The following is a 14,885-nucleotide window of genomic DNA, read 5'->3' as shown; positions in this document are numbered from 1 at the left end:
TGAGCTAATTCAGTTGTAGCCAGTGTCGATCTTGTCAGGGTTCAAGAGCTTTAGATGTTAATTGATCAAATTTTTTATGTAAGGATACAAATCTCACAGTTGGTTTTTCAACATCATTAGATCTTAACCCTTATATTTGATCAATAAAAATCAATGTCTTCATGAGAAAGTTTCTTACTGGGTTTAGTATGTGCAGTGTTGCCTGTACATAGACCACAATCTGTCTCAGCATCAACCTTAAGAAGAAATGTAAGAAAGAGTAATGGAGTTGTCATTTAAGCTGTAGAGGCAACCTAAGATAGTAGTAGGTCTTTTTTTTTTGCTATTTGCTGAAATCCAAAGAAAAGCAACAGTTAACCGTAGTCTGGAGGATAATACTGCACTCACTACGGACAGCATGCAACAAAATAATAGGGCCTGCACATGCATGTGTCAACTATGAATTTAGATCCACTAAAGTCATATACAAGAGCCTATTTTGGAAAGCATGGGCGCCGCCAAAATGTTAAATCTTCGCTTGGTTGGTCATACAAAACAGAATATAAACGTCAGATAGGTTGGCACATCGAGGATGGCCTCATAGCTAGGTTTGTGCCCTCTGCCGAAGTGAGCCTGAGACAGCTCATCACCTTGTAGCTAAATGTCGATGTTCTAAACGTATTTGGATACTCGTGGCCTCCTGGACTTCATACGCTCAGCTTTCCCAAGAGAATTGGAAAGGCGCCAACAACGTACATGATTGGTTTATGGAAAAGACAGTGTCAGCATATGAATATTTCCTTTTATTAGGATTTTTTTTGCGAAGGTATTAGGAATTTGGTTTATGGAAAGCAAAACAGAAATAACTCTGAGAAACATTCAGTCAAAAAAGTTGTTTGTGTGCAATTTCTCACCCATCGTAAACCAAGCACATTTGCTTGAGACATGTTTATTTGCCATTGGTCTTCTGCTAAGAAAGGACGCTGAATTCAAATAATTGAATATGTCAAATACACAAACAAAACTCGTTCTTCTGCAAAGCCATCTGTGTGCACATAATTTTTAGGTTCAAACTGGACAATCATCTCATAGAGACAAAGCATCAAACACTGCTATGCACATGTGCTTTGAATAGACAAGGTGGGTAGCAGGGGATGTACCTCGCAGTGTGCCGTCGTTCCTTGCCTGCATGTAGCAAGAAGGTTGTAGCAGCCGGAGACAGGCGCTGGAGGGGAGGAGACGCCAGTAGCATCGGTGAGGCGAGGGGCGACCGGCGCCAGTTCGTCGCGGAGGCAGTGAACGCAGGTGAGAACTCGGTGGCATCTCCTCCAGCGCCACGGCTGCGACCGACGTCTTCGCGCCGCTCTCCTCCAGTACCGCGGCCGCGCCCGAGCGGCGGAGGCGCAGCCCTCGTCTTGTCCCACGGCCGCCGCTGCGCGCCGGGATGGCCTGGACTAGAGTGGCCAGGGCCGCCGCGCCAGGGCCGCTGGGGCCTCCACCGGCGCTGGGAGGATCGAGGTGCGGGGGTCGCCCGCGAGCGGTCTCCTCCTCACCGGCTACCGCCGCCGCCAAACTGCGCGGGCACAGCCGGCGGAGCCCGTGGTCGCGCGGGTGCGCGAGGGCCCTAGCCAGGCTCCATCGCCACCAGCCGCTCTTCCCCTGGCGGAAATCGGCAGTGCCGAGCGCGTGCTCTTCTCTGCTCCCGTGGGGAAGAAGGGGAAAATCTCGTTGGTGCGAGGGTCGCACGGACGCACGCCAGACGGGCCGTGCGCATGGCCGGCGGCACGTGTCCGAGTTGACGGCTTAGCGGGACAGCCGGGGTTGACGGTGCCCGCACCCCGCCCACGCTGGGGCCGCTGGCCGGCGCCCGTGCCGGGAGGATGGAGGTGCGGAGGAGGCGGACTGCGGTGGGAGGACTGGAGAGAGACGCGCCACGGACAGACCGAGAAGGCGTCCACGAGCGGGTTCGCGACCGTTGACGGCTTAACGGGTGTGAGACCCGCTGCAACCCAGATCGAACGGTCCATATGGCGTCTTGGCTGGATCTGACGGCTAGAGGGTTTGCGGGTGACGTGGCCCGATCCGCAAGCCTGCTTTTAGAGGCAGTATTCCTATATACAGATGGGAAAATTTGGTGGCTCCAGTTGACATAAATAGCTGAAAAAATGGTTTGCATATTTTCTTTCTTCTGCACACCTGAGTTCAAGCTTATGTTCTCCTAATAGCAATTATGGTCCCTGAGATATCTGCGATTAAGATAAATTGACATACAAATTAACATAGTCTGATAAGATGTATTCAGATCTTAAACTTGAGAAACATATCCAAGGCGTTCGGCTGGTAAGGTCCCGGCTTATTTCAGCTTGTTTCAGCTTATTCTCTCTCACAGAATACTATTTAATCATTCAAAACCATCCAAAATGTACTGTTCAACTCACCATCCGAACACCCTCATCAATCCAACATATTTAGGTATGCATTGGAGTACATTGAACAATAACTTGAGCTTTACAGCTGCAGTTCAGAACTGCAACTTCAGTACAGTTTGCATTGCACAGCAGCAAGAAATGCAAGAGCGGACTGCTGATAGATCAATGGATGGCGGAGCCCACCATTCAACAGTTTGGTTAAAAGGGTACAGAAGAAGGCCAGAACTCCATATGGTTATCTGACTTTGAAGTACTGGAATGAATGCCTGCTCAGAGCTTTATGCATCCCTCTATATAGATTTCAATGAATCTGGGAGTTGTTCGCCTGGCAGCAGCATGACCAAGAAATATGTGAAATCCAGGAATGAATCAGCAACCAGAGTGGAGAAAAGAGCGATCCGTCAATGCCTTCGGCACGTGAGAGAATAAATGTAATCCAGTAATTTGCACACATATATTGCAGTTGATGAAAACCAACAGCACTTAACTGCAAAGCATCTTGTACCTGTGAAGAAGTATGATAGCAGAGATTTTGTTAGATTCACACAACACCAATATGGAAGCACCACAACCCAAAGATATTTTGTGAGTACTGCTGAAAAAAAAATATTGTGACCATGTGCAATGCAATGCAGCGCTACATGCCTCACCACATTTCTGAAATTCAAAGACTGGTCCATCACTTCTTGCCAAACTTTTGTAAATAACCACCATACCATGTGTGTCCACCACCTTTTGTATGTGCAGAACCTTGAGATGTTTGAACACACGGCAGCACCACAATGTCTGTACCAGTACTTCTGTTATGGAAACAACAAGCATCACTGGCAGTGATTTCTTCAAGACTTCAAGTGCGCAGCAGTTGCATAACTGCAGAAAGATGGGCAAGGAATTGGCCCGAGAATCCATCGCCCTTGATCACAAATGGCGCATGTGGTGTCCAAGTTCAACTGTCCATGGTCCTGTGTCAGGCAAGACTTTATGAGCATCATGTGCAACGGTGGCAAGACATGGCAAAACACCAACGATGACCATGTACCTGCGCTGCACGCGGTCGAGCGAGCAACCATTGTTGATGTCCAGTGGGAAGTCAGCTGTGTGTACTGAGCCGACGTTGCAGTAGGACTGCTTGCTGATGTGGTCAGCGTGGCAGTGAAGTGGTTGGGGCCATGCATCGAACACCTGGTGGATGAGTCGGTTGGGACACTGTCCTTGAAGCAGGAGAACGAGGTTGGCCGCCGGGTTTTGCTGGCATGACCCAAAGTAAAAGACTTGGGCCAACACACACTTGGGCTCGGCCCAATATGAAACGGGCACGCAGGCCTAAAGACAAACTCACTGCGCTATTCCTAATACTGGCCCATGGCCCTCTAATCGGTGTAGTAATGGCGTTCGTTCCTCAGACAGTTGGGAGGTGGACTTCATCGACGTCGAGGACGCCGACGCGTATGTATGGGCAATGTGTTCAGTGTCAAGTCATCAACAAGCCGCTCCAAATTTTACACTTCTCAAGCAAGAAGGTTTCAAAAGAATTATGGTTTTTTTATACCATAGGTAAATCACAGTTCTTGGAACTTGTAAGTTGGAACTACTATCAGCTTGTCTTGTCTCCAAGATACAACACTATATGATGTTATAGAATTTTTGCTGAATCTATGCGAGCTGGAAGAAGCCTCTGGCGATGGTGCCATTGGCTCCCCTGGGGAGGAACCCACCGGGGATCTGCTCGTTGCTCGAGCCGTAGAGGATACGGAGCACCTCCGCGGGCGTGCGCTGGAACCCGAGCGAGTCCTCGCCGGCGCCGAGGATGTTGCTGATGGTGCGCCGCTCCGCGCCCTGCTTCCGGTCCAGCACCTTGACCCCTTCGTCCTTGGCGCCGCACCCGGACATCCGGTTGCGCCAGTCGGAGATCCGGCGCGTGAAGTCGGCGATGGTGTGGCCCTGGTACGGCGGGACAGCCTCATCAGCGCGCTGGTACAGCAGCAGCCGGATCACCGCGTCCTGTCCGGCCTCCACCGCCAGGATGCTGGCCTGGAGGCGCTTGGAGGCGTAGCCCATCAGGGTGGGGCCGATGCCCATGGCGGCGGCGGCGGTGAAGTGCGGGAACACGTAGGAGGCGAGGAGGAAGTTGACGGGCCCCGCGTACGCGTCGAACGGCGGGTCGAGGCGGACGCCCATGGCGAAGCGGTCGGGGGCGAGGTCGATGGGCGGGCGCGGGAACCCGCCCACCGCCTGCCTGATGGCGAGGATGTGGCCCACCTCCTGGTACCCGAGCTCGGCGGCCACCTCGGTGGTCGGCTTTCCTGGCTCCCGACGGCCGTGGCCCGCCACCGGACAGGTTGCGGTCCAGGAAGTCCACGCCCCGGCCCAGCGCCGCGTGCAGGAACCACTCCGCCTCCACGAACTTGGCGTTCAGCAGGAACTGCAGCTGCTCCATGTCGCTCGGGTACACCGCCATCGTGCGGCACCGCGGGTCCTCGGGGGCGGCGGCCGCCGGAACGCTCGGCGCCGGCACCACGGTGGCCTCAGCCACAACGGCGAGAAGTAGGAGTGCGCCCGCTGCCAGGAGGAGGCGGTGGAGGGCGGCGTCGCGCGCGCGCGCCATGGCTGCCTGGTTCAGTGCTGTGGTTTGGCTTGCTGCTGCCTGCTGGGCTGGCTGGGCCTGGGCGAGGGAGGCCAGCTCGGGAGAGTAGATCATTTGTAGTGTGGGCCTGTCACCTGTGAGGTGGAAGTTAGTTAATTTTAGTTAGTGTGGGTTTAGGAGGGGAGTCGGGGTAGATTGCGTTCTGGCAGGCCATGAAATGCTTGTGTGGAGATTGTTAGGTAGAACCACATATGAAAAAATCTACGAAAATTTCGTCATATCGATGATCGATCTTTCAAAAAAAAACATCAAATCTAATACAGAGTAACAGAGTGGTGTTTAGTTGGAAACTTGCAACCATGCACTAGACCATTTTCGTTTTCCTCAAAAAACTTCCCACCGACGGGATTTCTTTTTTTTTTTCTTTTGTTTTATTTTTTCCCTGTTAGAACTTGCAGTGTAAATCAAGTTAATTCCCTTGGTGTGACTTGGGAGGATTTTATGCTTATATAGACACTTTTGGGCACTGGTGTGACGTGTCATTGCGTCGTAAAAAAATGGTGCAAGTGCTAGTTCTCTGTACCACGCCTTGTCTTTTTTGCAAACCTTTCTTGATCCTATTTCGTAGGAACTCGTTTTTGAAAATTACATGCTATTACTTCTTTTGATCATTAAAAAAATATAATTCTAGCATGGCAAAATCTACTGTTGGACATGTCAAGTGATGGCTCTTTGCTGGCGGACATCTATTTTCGAGCCTTTTGCCAGGAGACACGCTGGTTTCTAGAAATTTGGCCACTGGACACCGCGCCCTAGTTTAAGCCAGTTTTGGTGAGAGAAAATTTCGTTTTGGACATCGGGTGTCCTTGAGCCACACTTGGGTCCGTCCCCAACCTGGTCTGGCTGGACCAGGTTATAACGGTCGCCCCGAACCCGTCGGTTAGGTCAGGGTTTACTCGCGCGCCACTTTCCCCAATCTCGCCGCCGCCCACTCGACTCCGGTGCTCGCCGTGCCGCCGTCCACTCCAGTGCCCGCCGCCGCTGACACCTCGAGCCTCGGCCGTCATCCACCATGGGGGCTGAGGATCTGGAGCACCCCCGCGACCCGAAGATGAAGTCCCCCAGCACGAAGAACGTGCAGTGCCCTGGGTCTCCGCCTAGGGTTCATCAATTCAAATGGCTTAAGAAAGGGTGAGTTTTTTGAACCCATACTCTTTGGATTTATATGCCTGCGGATGCGTTAGAAAGCTTGCGGTTTGAAATCATTTAGTCTAGTTCTTTTCCTTTGTTTTGATTTAGGATGGATTCGATGTCCGCGTGTAGACTGGCGATTAGAGTACCTGCCTATGTAGAGCAAAGACCAGATGGGCTCGATGATTACCATGTAACTGCTAACTACATGCGTGTGGTAGACAAGGATAAATTCAATTGGATGGGGTTTCATGAGTTGCTTGGTGAGGAGATAGTCCATGGGGTGGATCAAAGAACTGCAGGTCACCTTCTTTGACAAAACCAAGGATGAGACAGTGCGCATAGACTCTGATTCTGCTCTGTTACATGCATTTGATGTGTATTGGGATAGTAGGAAGGTGCCACTGACAGTACATGTTGTTGACACTGGTCCTCGTTTGCTACAGTCTCAGTGTTCTAATGCCAATGCCTCTCAGTGTTCTAATACTCAGTCTCTTATTAGCACATAGGAGAGTCAGGTTAATTGTCTGCCACTAGCTATGATTTTGCCTGATGATAATGTAGTGCCTAATCCAGTAGATGATCCCAATGGTGAAGCTGTTGATAATCCAGAATATGTCAGTCATCCTGATCTTGCCGCTAATCTTGATGGTGATGGTAATTCTGAGGTTGATGCTAATCCTGATGTGGCTCCTAATCCACAAGGTGTTGCTAATCCTGATGTGGCTCCTAATCTTGATGATGATGGTAATCCTGAGGTTGATGGTGATGATGCTAAAGAGGATCATGCTAATGCTGATGATGACTGGGGACAAGCTGATGAAGTGGAGTATATAGTGTAACAAAACCGACCAATTATACGAGATTAAGTAAGAAAATCATCCGCCAGAGCAGACGATTTAGCAAACTTAAGCCCGTATAACCCGGTAGTCCGTGAAATCACGAAGGATTTCAAACCAACTCACATAACAGCCAAGATCGTAATAAGTTTAGCGGTTACCATCACATATTACATAAAAGTTTGCATCACCGGTACATCAGAGTTTAAACATAATTATTACAAAACGAGTTCAAATAGAAGTAGCGGAAGCCATTTGTTCAAAACCACACACACTCACACGGAGTTCAAATACTGTGTCCGCTAATGATCATCTCCAACAAAAGCATCAGACGAGATGAAAGGAATGACCATGCCCATGGTCCTAAGCATCACCCATCGCAGGATAAAGGCAGTTGATACAGTAGCCGTAATACATCAGCCCATCTGCAACAAGTGGGAATAAAACCCTGAGTACGAGAAGGTACTCAGCTAGACTTACCCGACATAACCAAAAATAAAGTGACACCAAGGATTATGAAGGGCTTTATAGTAGGGTAGCTGACTCATTTGCAAAAAGAGGTATTTTTTTAGTATTTCAAGAACCTTTCCAAAAGCATTAGTGTCAAGTTAATTATTATTAACCTGTCGACTACATTTGCACCTATACTAGAGCAAGCATGTGATTAAGCAAATAATGATAACCAATGATCATTAACAACTTTCATAATGTCATATTCATTATAACTGTCCAAGTGTTCCATCAACATTACTACGATGAAGTCACTCAAGTCAAGTGCTCACTATCCAGGAGCGATGGTGATTCATATCGATTCCTAACCAGCTGGTAATTTATTCCTTACACAAACCTCACTCACCCGCTAAAGTGAGGTATCGGTCACCGAGTCAACTATTTAGGAAAATCTTGAGTTTGCTAGGAACCACATGTACCCGGGGGCCGACCGACTGCCTTTCGGTCTTATCATCGCGCCCTCGTGTCCTACCACACCAGCTCTGGTACAGTGCGCTGCGGACAATCTACTCGGCCCGAATAATCTCCCAGCTTCACGGTCGAAAGGTACTTTATTCGGCCAGCTAAATGTAAGACATGCGTTCAACATGACTCGAGGCCCAACAACGATCGGTCCTTAATCGATACAGACAGAAAGCACTACAGTCCAAAACCTTGTAAGTCTCCGTCCGGTCTTAACTTCAAATTAACACTTAGTTATACCATGACTACATAGTTATCCAAGCAGATACAGGTAACCACCTATAGCTCGTAGGTGACAGAAAATCACCCGACTTCTACCGATCTAAACCAGCTAAGCATTGACTCGACTGCGGATACTAGGGTAACAAGGATATAGTAGAACAAAGGTAGATAAGGTATAATGCAGCAACGGTTGCAAACAACTCCTGAACGTAATGCATCAATTAAAATAAAGCATTAATTAATAATCGCAAACCGGGGAGAAAAATGCTCCGGGGCTTGCCTCTCTCGAAGGAGCTCGGGCGGTGATCGGGGCACTTCGGAAGTTCCTCAATGTCCTCCTCGTCCGCTTCGGTCACTTCCTGCGGCTGCACCTCGAGCTGCTCCTTGGGCTCCTCGGGTATGATGACCAGACTCTCGGTTTGCGATCCTGTATGATACAGGTGCGTAAGTGCTCATGCAAAAGGTGCATCGGAGGAAATGAACACAATGAATATGCTTGCATGCAAGGTAGTCAACATCATCAAAGAACATGTACTACAAGCACATGTCATCTACTGCATTCTCTTCTACTACTAAGATGCTAAGTCAACACATCTCATTAAATGCTTCAAAGATACACCAAAGCTTCACTAATTTCTTAATCATGCATAAAGCAACATTTGATTAAACCCTAATTAATAATAGGTTTGAATAGCAACATCTATTTTTATAGCTTAGAAAAATCTTAGAAAATTACCATAGCACAGTACTACCCTAAGTAGTCTACCATCAGATTTTTATGGCATTTGGATAAGTAGAATAGCCTACACAAAAATGACAAGCTTGGACCTAATTATGAACATGAAAATACTTTGTATTATGAAAAGTGTCAAACAACAGATCTAATATTTTTCCTATATTCTACACAGTAAATAATCACTGCACAAAAATTATCACATCCATGTTTTATACAAATTTTGCTCTCTAGCAAAAATAACAAAAATCAGCCATTAAAGGCACTTGAACTATACCTCATAATTTTTCTACAGGACATGCATGGCATATATTTTTCCTAGAAAGTCCATTACACAAGAAGAGTAACAAACTTAGAAATCATATTTTTCTGATCTTTCTATGATTTATTATGCCTTTTTCAAGAAAATGACAATTTCAATGATTAAATAAAACTCCATAGAAAAGTGTCACCAAACTGACATGCAATAATTTTAAACCCTAGATCTAGTCATGAGGATCACAACAAAATTTATTTCACCATTTTTGGAGCAAAAATGAGTACACAAACATTTTCCAAAGTATTTCTTTTCCCAAATAATAAAAGAAAAACCGAAAACATTTTTCCTATTACTACTGGGCCGGCCCATGAGAACGACTGGCCCACGGCCGCTTTTGGCCTGAGTAACCGAGCGAAGGGAAGGGGCGACGGCCCGGCTCGGGGCTCTGGCCCAAGGCCGACCTGGCCTAGCAAGGGCCGAGGCGAGACGGCCACGCCACGCCACGACACGCCGGCGCTGCAGGCGCCATGGTAGTGCGGCGGCTACCAGCGGGCCGACGGCCGTTGTCGGCCATGACCGGGCAAGGAGGAGCACACGCTGGGTCCACAAGAAGATGGCAAACATGAGAAAGTGACTCGAGAGGATAGAGAAGGAACGGAGAAGCCCTTTCCACGGCGAGGTTACGTGCGGCGGCGCCATGACCGACGGCGGCGAAACCGCTCAAGGTAGCCTTACCTTGCTCAAACGGTGACCCTGCAGCGAGCATCGGGTGTCGGAGAGCGAGGCGGAGTGACGTGCATGCGATTGTGGGCGACGATGGACCACCGATGGCCAATTTCGCCAGCGGAGCTGCGGTGGCGAGGGTGGCACGAGCAGAGCTCGGTGCGGGGCGAGGTAGAGATGCAGCGCGGGAGAGGAAAATGAGGAATGCTGGGAGAAGCGGAGCTACTGGGGCTTAAAAACAGGCAAGGCGCATGCTCGCGGGGGCCACGGGATGCCACTCGGCCGGCGTCGCCGGCATGCGCTCGCCACGCGGCGCGGCATGCCTGACGCGGTCGGACACGTCCGCGCGCGGGGGGGGGGGGGGGGGGGGAAGAAGACAGCGCGCGGGCGTGGGCTGGGCCGAGGCGAAGGCACGAGCGCGGTGAGGAGCGCTGGGCCGGCTTCAGCTGATGGGCCAAAAGTGAGGCGGCGGCCCGTTAAAAGAGATAAACAATTTTTCTAATTCCATTTTCAATGAATTTTCAAATATCAGTTTTCAAGTACCATTTTGAGCAAGAAAATGACTTCTTTTGAAAATGGCCCAAAAATAAAAGTTGCTTAGAATTTAATCCTCTACAACTTTGCTTTAGGGACCAACTAAAAATTTTGCATAGATTTTGAATTGGGAAGCAAAAGCTAAATAGAGAGGATTTTTTACCCTTTCCAATAATAATTTCAAAAGCATATTTTGTCAAAAGTTTGAATACAAACTTTGCTCCAAAAATTGTGCTAAATAATTCTAGATGATTTACAATTATAGCCAAACATGTTTTATTAACCTAGCAAGCATAATTAGGGCAAAAATAACTCTAAACAAGTGTATGCAACATTCATGTTTCACGAGCATATTTCATATGTTTCAAAGCATTGTTTCAGTTATTATTTACATGATTAGGTATGTATGATTAGGATGCTTGATGATGCATAATATGCATGATTTGTAGTGCCTAAATGCTTGCATAACACTGGGGTGTTACATATAGGAGTAGATGATGAGAATGAGAAGTAGAAGGATGTGCTCAATGATGATGGTGATGCTGACTGTGATTACTATCCTGACACTGACCTAGAAGATGATGACCCACTAGTTGTGGATGATGAGAGGGACTATGAGGGTGTGGTTCATGTCACTGACATAGATAACCCTAAGATAGCTCTTGGTGTTACTTTTGAAGATGGTTTCTGCTTTAAGAGATGTATCAGACAATATGCTGTGCTTAATGAAGTTGAACTTGCAGTTCCTTATAGTGAGTCATGGTGGTACAGAGCATATTGTAAGGCCAAGAGGTGTAGGTGGAGGATTCATGCATCTCAGTGTGCAGATGGCAAGACATGGCAGATATGTGTTCATTTTAGTGCTTATTTTAGATTTGGAAGTAGTGTTCAATTGTTGTATGCTAACTGTTCACACTTGTTTATTGATGGGTGCAGATTAAGAAGTTACCACACAAGCATAACTGTGCCAGCACAAGCAAAGTCAAGAAGAATTGCATGGCTAACAATCACTGGGTCAAGGATAGAGTGATAAACTAGCTTAGGGAAGATCCAACTCTTGGTGCTAAAGTTTTGAAGGACAAGTTGGAGGAGAAGTATTGTATCAAGGTGAGCTACTACGTTGTTTGGGATGGCAAGCAAATGGCCTTAGATGAGGTAATGGGTGGCTGGCAGGATAACTTTATACATGTGTTTTCTTGGAAGAGGGAGATTGAGAAGAGGAGTCCTAGTAGTGTTGTAGAGATTGAGTGGGAGGTTGTGAATAAGAAGAGAAGATTCAGTGGATGTTTGTAGCACTGAAGCCATGTATAGATGGCTTCCTCCAAGGTTGCAGACCTTATTTAGGCATTGATTCCATAGTTTTGATAGCAAGGTGGAAGAGGTAGTTAGCAGCTGTTGTAGGGATTGATGGCCACATCTGGATGTTCCCAGTGGCCTATGGAGTATTTGGCAGTGAAACCAAGGAGAATTGGGAATGGTTCATGAAGATGCTGCACAAGGCTATTGGTTTCCCACCTGGTCTTATTATTTCAACTAATGTGGGTATGTTTCTAGAAGTGATACATGAACTATTTCATTCAGTGTTACATTATCTGTTTCATTTAGTGCAGCCCTGACATTGTTTCTTTGGTTACTAACTGCAGGTAAAGGAATAGATAAGGCAGTTACCAAAGTCTTCACAAATGGTGTAGAGCATAGAGATTGCATGAGGCATATTGTCAAGATTTTCCAGAAGAGATTTAGGGGAGAAGTGTTTGAAAGGAACTTGTGGCCTGCATCAAGGTGCTACAAATAGACAACCCATGATAGGCACTGGAACGAGATGCACAAGGCATGCCCAAAGGCAACTGCATGGCTGTTGGACAATCACAAACAGCTATGGGCAAGGTCAAAGTTTAGCATAACAAGCAAATGTGACTATCACCAACAACATAGCTGAGACCTTCAACAGTTGGATCAGGGAGGAGAAGTTCTTACCAGTTGTAGAACTCATGGACAAGATAAGGCAGCTGATCATGGAGAGGTTTTGCACAAGGAGACAACTGGCATCCAAGTTGTCTGGCTTTAAGATTTTGCCTCATGTCATGAAGGAACTGCACAACAAGAGCAGAAATCTGAGGTACACCATTCACAAGAGTGGCCTAAAGGTGGGAGAAGTAGGAGTCAATAAGGACCTAGTCCCTTGGAGGTTCATTGTTGATCTAGACAAGAAAGAGTGCACCTATAGAGGCTGGCAATTAACTGGTCTGCCATGTGTGCATGTCATAGCTTTCATTGGCACAATAAGGGTTGATTTGGAGGACTATGTTGACCATTACTATTCCGTAGAAATGTTCAAAGCAGCTTATGCAAGTGTTGTGCCTCCTATGCCAAGCAAGGATGAATGGGAACAGGTGGATATTGGCTTCAAGCTCCTTCCTCCTAAATGCAACAGAGCAGCAGGAAGGCCAAGGAAGAGAAGGATAGTTGGAGTTGAAGAAGGTGGGTCAACCAGCAAGGGCAAGAGAAGGTGTAAAAGGTGTGGTGGATTTGGACACCTGCAGAAAAACCTACAATGAAACTGTTGCAGACCCTGATGCACCACCACCTACACATCCAAAGAAGAGAAGGACCTACAAGCCAAAAGTGGTTGAGATTATAGAAACCACAGATGATGCATCTAAGAAGAATAGGAAGGCCTCCTCCAAGGGGAAACAACCCAACAAGAAGAATAAGAAGACAACTCCTGCTGAGCCTACACCTCCTAAGCAATATGTGCAGTAAGTGATCCATCTGTTGCCATCATTTTTCTTAGTTTAAAGCCATGTGTAGTTCACAACATGTTCACATCTGTTATCTTGCAGGGTTCCAAGCTCCCCGGTCACTAGGAGGTAGGCCAAATAGCAAGTGGCAGGTAGCCTAAGGGCACTGACTAGGAGTCAGGCTTCCTCAATGCAGACATCCAGTCCAAGCGCCTACACTAGGAGCAAGAGGGGAGGGTCCTGATGCAATAGGAGCAACAACTAGACATAATAAAGCTTTTGACTTCTGTCCTTTTGAGCCACCTATGCTTTGGTGTCTTTCTGTGTGCTTTTGAGCCACTAGTGCTTTTGTGTGATTCTGTGAACTTGGCAAAACTTGGTATTGTAATGTGGCATATGAACTTGGCCTGCACTTGGTATTGTAATCTGGCATGTGAACTTAGCAGATGTTGGTGATGTACTGAACTTGGTATGATATTCTAGTGAACAGTTGAAGACTATTGTCAATTTAAGGCTGTTGTTATTGCCTGTATTCAAGTTTGTCATGCTCAAAATTAAACTGTTTGTCATGCTAAAAGTTCAAGACTTGGTAATGTATTCAAGTTTGTCATGCTAAAAATTTAACAGGGCAACAGAAACATAACTGCATTTCCTTCATTTCACAAACATTACAAAGCAAAGTTCATGCTTGGTTATACAATACCATGCACAAAGCAACAAAGCAAACAACACCTACAAACACACTGGCCCTAATCATCATCCTAACAACTCTCTACTCTCCACCTATTCTAGTCACAACATGCCTTTGAGCACATACAATATTGTTCAGGTTCAACAGAGAATTCTCCAAAGCCTTCAACGTGGCCATCAGTGGTGCAGCACCTATGCCATCTCTAGCGCTCACTGGCTTCCACATGAAGAAACTACAGTTCTCGCTGCCCTGTTCATGTCGAAGACCACAACAATAGGATGAACCCTAGATCCAATTTCAAAATGCCAAAATGGACCAACAAGAAATGCAAAAAACTCACCCAGTCACAATTCCTGCAAGTGTAGAACTGCTTGTTTGGGTTGTTTTAGGTTCTCGACGTGCGCTCCACCACCGTCGCCATGCGGCAGAAAGGGCACATCGGCAGAAAAGCACTAGTTTAGTTTTGGTGAATTGATGAAACTCTAACTACTAACCTATGTGTTCTAAGTGTATGTGAGATAGGTTGGTAGATATTCCTAGTGGTGGAGCAAATGAATGAAAATCATGGTGGTGATGGCCTTGGTGATAAAATGCTCGGCTTGGAAAAGAAGAAAGAGAAAAACAAAAAGCTCAAGGTAGAGGTATAAGTGGTGGGAGCTTTTTGGTTTGGTGATCGAGACACTTAGTGAGTGTGATCACATTTAGGATTGATAGCCATACTATTAAGAAGGGTAAAACTCGTATCGAAATGCGGTTGTCAAAGTGTCACTAGATGCTCTAACTCATTGCATATGCATTAGGATCTAGTGGAGTGCTAACACCCTTGAAAATGTTTGTGAAAATATGCTAACACACGTGCACAATGTGATACACTTGGTGGTTAGCACTTTTGAGCAAGGGTGGAGAAGTCGGTGAAGTGAAGGAGGTGATTGTCACTGGAAAATAGTGACTGAACGCTTCACTCGGTGTAACCGGACTCGAGGTCCCT

General features: G+C 47.0%; 1 long non-coding RNA gene and 2 pseudogenes across 1 annotated transcript; 1 reads left to right on the top strand and 2 right to left on the bottom strand.

Annotated features, from left to right (window-relative positions):
• Positions 1-767: 767 nt before the first annotated feature.
• On the bottom strand, positions 768-1,919 carry LOC136512591 (uncharacterized). Its single transcript, XR_010773157.1, has 2 exons — positions 1,140-1,919; positions 768-1,024 (listed from the first exon to the last, which is right to left on the bottom strand). It is a non-coding gene; the product is annotated as an uncharacterized lncRNA (long non-coding RNA).
• Positions 1,920-4,061: 2,142 nt separating this feature from the next.
• LOC136511801 (ferritin-like catalase Nec2) lies at positions 4,062-5,013 on the bottom strand (annotated as a pseudogene).
• Positions 5,014-6,461: 1,448 nt separating this feature from the next.
• LOC136510200 (uncharacterized) lies at positions 6,462-14,174 on the top strand (annotated as a pseudogene).
• Positions 14,175-14,885: the final 711 nt, after the last annotated feature.

Source organism: Miscanthus floridulus, chromosome 16 (assembly GCF_019320115.1).
Source record: "Miscanthus floridulus cultivar M001 chromosome 16, ASM1932011v1, whole genome shotgun sequence".
Lineage (NCBI taxonomy): Eukaryota > Viridiplantae > Streptophyta > Magnoliopsida > Poales > Poaceae > Miscanthus > Miscanthus floridulus.
This window is presented reverse-complemented; position numbering and strand designations above follow the sequence as displayed.